The 3,308-nt window shown below is 39.8% G+C and overlaps 2 long non-coding RNA genes across 2 annotated transcripts; both read left to right on the top strand.

The window, feature by feature from the left end:
• The first annotated feature begins 292 nt into the window (after positions 1-292).
• On the top strand, positions 293-909 carry LOC123398236. The gene is made up of 2 exons (XR_006610113.1): positions 293-476; positions 650-909. It is a non-coding gene; the product is annotated as an uncharacterized LOC123398236 (long non-coding RNA).
• Positions 910-1,723: 814 nt separating this feature from the next.
• LOC123399513 lies at positions 1,724-2,298 on the top strand. Its single transcript, XR_006610385.1, has 2 exons — positions 1,724-1,867; positions 2,041-2,298. It is a non-coding gene; the product is annotated as an uncharacterized LOC123399513 (long non-coding RNA).
• The last annotated feature ends 1,010 nt before the right edge of the window (positions 2,299-3,308 follow it).

The raw sequence follows: 3,308 nt of genomic DNA, 5'->3' as shown, positions 1-3,308 counted from the left end.
CCTTGAGAGAGTAAAGTCCTCTGTCTCTAGAACTGTACATTCCATCGGGCCAAAAACGTCGTCTGGAAATTTGACGTGAAGTTGGTAGAAAATTAGTGTTTAGCACAAAGCTCCCACCTTTATTCATGATATTATGGAAAGTAATTCATGTTTCGGTCAAAGCTTGGTTAGCAAGAGTTATCCACATACTACTATACATGGTATTCATTTACAAAAGTTAATGCCTTCAATATTTCTTAGCATATAATATAAGAAATATTCAATGCATTCAAACCTGGATCCTCTATATAAACGCATACCATCATGGCTCAAGAGTAAACATTGCAACAACACCACCCAGATCCAGATCAGAAAGAAGCCCCAGCATCTCCTCATGGCAATCCTCGGCAAGAGTACTAGCGCTTTGTGCATCATAGGCCTAGTGCTCATGGCCACTGTTCTCTCCTCATGTGCCAGTTCTCCAATCCCGATCAATGGTTCGTTATTTTTCATTCATGGTATTATTTTTAATCAGCAAAATCCAATTTTACATAGCGTACATTTTGCAGTCATGTGGTTATTAGTATCACCGCATCCACTATTTCTATATCTGTCAAGTTACTTGATGCAATTTTGGCAATTAAGCTAAACTAGTGCATCTGATTCTCAGAATGCAACGTCGGTCCATTTCCCAAGGAAAACTGTCCTCAGCTATGTCATAAAGCATGCTATGGTGGCGTTTGCCTCTTAGGAGATGACGACAAGTATTACTGTTGCTGCGAACCAGTACGCCAAGATGGATCCAAGAGGCCTCAGGAGGTTGCTGAAATGATACAAACATAGTGTCATGGATGACCATAACCATGTGGAATAAATGTGCTAGCTCTTCATGCTGATGTGGTTAAACAAATAATGTATTTTTTGTCAATCTACTGTTGTGTTTGTCTTTCCTCTTAAGTAGTATATGGGTTAGTCTAGGATGGCCTAATTATTACAAATCTAAGTGACTCAATCAAATATAAAAAACGGACAAAAAGAAAAAAAGGAAAATACTCCCACAAATCTCCGTGTAAAATCAGTTACATAGAATTCAGATGTGCAATACTTAGAACACATCTAAAGGCCTAGTGGTGAAGCACCTACAAGTGGCCATGGACGAACCCTTCTAGCAGCCAGTCTAGCGGCTCACACGCATGGCAAATAGGATTCATAACTTCAGGCACACTGTGGGGGAAAAGAACGCCGGGCCCAATAAACTTGCAACAACACAGATTGATGCAGATACAACAATGTATTTGACATTCTTCCCCTGCAACAACGGTGGGACGCATCAGATCTGGATCCAGGTCGACATGGTGAACATCCTCGGCTGACATATCCACCTTGTTTCCAGCCGGAGACCGTGTACCTCCTACCTTGAGACAGTAAAATCTTGTCTCTAGAACTTTACTTTCCATCGGGCCAAAAACGTCGTGTGCAAATTTGACATGAAGTTGGTAGAAAACTAGTGTTCGACACAAAGCTCCCACCTTTATGCATGATATTATGGAAAGTAATTCATGTTTCGGTCAAAGCTTGGTTAGCAAGAGTTATCCACATACTACTATACATGGTATTCATTTACAAAAGTTAATGCCTTCAACAATTTTTAGCATATAATATAAGAAATATTCAATGCATTCAAACTTGGATCCTCTATATAAACGCATACCATCAAGGCTCAAGAGTAAACATTGCAACAACACCACCCAGATCCAGATCAGAAAGAAGCCCTACCATCTCCTCATGGCAATCCTCGGCAAGAATACTAGCGCTTTGTGCATCATAGGCCTAGTGCTCATGGCCACCGTTGTCTCCTCATGTGCCAATTTTCCAATCCCGATCCATGGTTCGTTATTTTTCATTCATGGTATTATTTTCAATCGGCAAAATCCAATTTTACATAGTGTACATTTTGCGGTCATGTGGATATTAGTATCACCGCATCCACTATTTCTATATCTGTCAAGTTACTTGATGAAATTTTGGCAATTAAGCTAAACTAGTGCATCTGATTCTCAGAATGAACGCCGGTCCATTTCCCAAGGAAAACTGTACTAAGCTAGGTCATAAAGCATGCTATGGTGGCGTTTGCCTCTTAGCAGATGACGACAAGAATTACTGTTGCTGCGAACCAGTACGCCAAGATGGATCCATGAGGCCTCAGGAGGTTGCTGAAATGATACAAACATAGTGTCATGGATCACCATAACCATGTGGAATAAATGTGCTAGCTCTTAATGCTGATGTGGTTAAACAAATAATGCATTTTTTTGTCAATCCACTGTTGTGTTTGTCATGGATCATCAAAACCATCTCGAATAAATGTGTGAGCTCTTGATGTTGATGTAGTTAAACAAATAATGAATTATTTTTGTCAATCCATTGTTGTGTTTTGTCTTTTCTCTTAAGTAGTAAATGTGTTAGTCTAGGGTGGCCTAGTTAATGCAAAATCAAAATGACAAAATCAAATATGAAAAAGGAAAAAATATATACTCTCACAAATTTTCGCGTAAAATCAATTACATATTACTTAGATGTTCAAAGCGGTGCCGGACCTACAAGCGGCCATGGACTAGCCCTTCTAGCTGCCCTTCCTAAAAGACTACGTCTGAGAGGTCCCCGAGGACCGAGAGAAGTGTGCTGTCATTTGCGCGCTGGGTGGACCACTGTTGGCAAGCTGAGGCCGCACGTAGTCACGACAGAGCTTTACATGAAGGGGTGCATCAGACTTCCGCACCGGTCATCAGTAGTGTCTACCGTCGGATAACATACCAGTGATTAATTAGCGTTTTTTAGAGGCCATCAGCACCTATGAAGGGTAAGCCGTTGGCACAGCGTTGCCGCATGGACCGGACTCTGGCCAAAAGTTACTGAAGTTCCTTCGATTGACGAGGAATATTTGTATTAATTTTATTCTATACTAATACTATCTTCATTCCTTTATGTAAGGTATATTATTTTTTATACGGACCAAGGCACATAATTATAGACATTTATGACAAAATTACCCTTAGCTAATTCGTTGTTTAATGAAAATGAAATCCTTTAGGCTAGGGAAGGAAGAGATACACGCAATCGAGGGAGAGATGCTTTTCTCCTTTTTCTCTAGAAAGAGAAATGCATACAACCGGGAAGAGATGCTTTCCTTTTTCTGAAGGGTTAAAAATAGAATTATGTGGAACTAAAAGAAACGCACCTTATATTATGATTTTTTATCAAAAAATATACATTATATAAAGGAATGGAGGGAGTATTACATAGCATGCAATGAGTTCAGGTCGAATTTA

The sequence above is a fragment of the Hordeum vulgare genome, chromosome 5H, assembly GCF_904849725.1.
Source record: "Hordeum vulgare subsp. vulgare chromosome 5H, MorexV3_pseudomolecules_assembly, whole genome shotgun sequence".
NCBI classification, from domain to species: domain Eukaryota; kingdom Viridiplantae; phylum Streptophyta; class Magnoliopsida; order Poales; family Poaceae; genus Hordeum; species Hordeum vulgare.
This window is presented reverse-complemented; position numbering and strand designations above follow the sequence as displayed.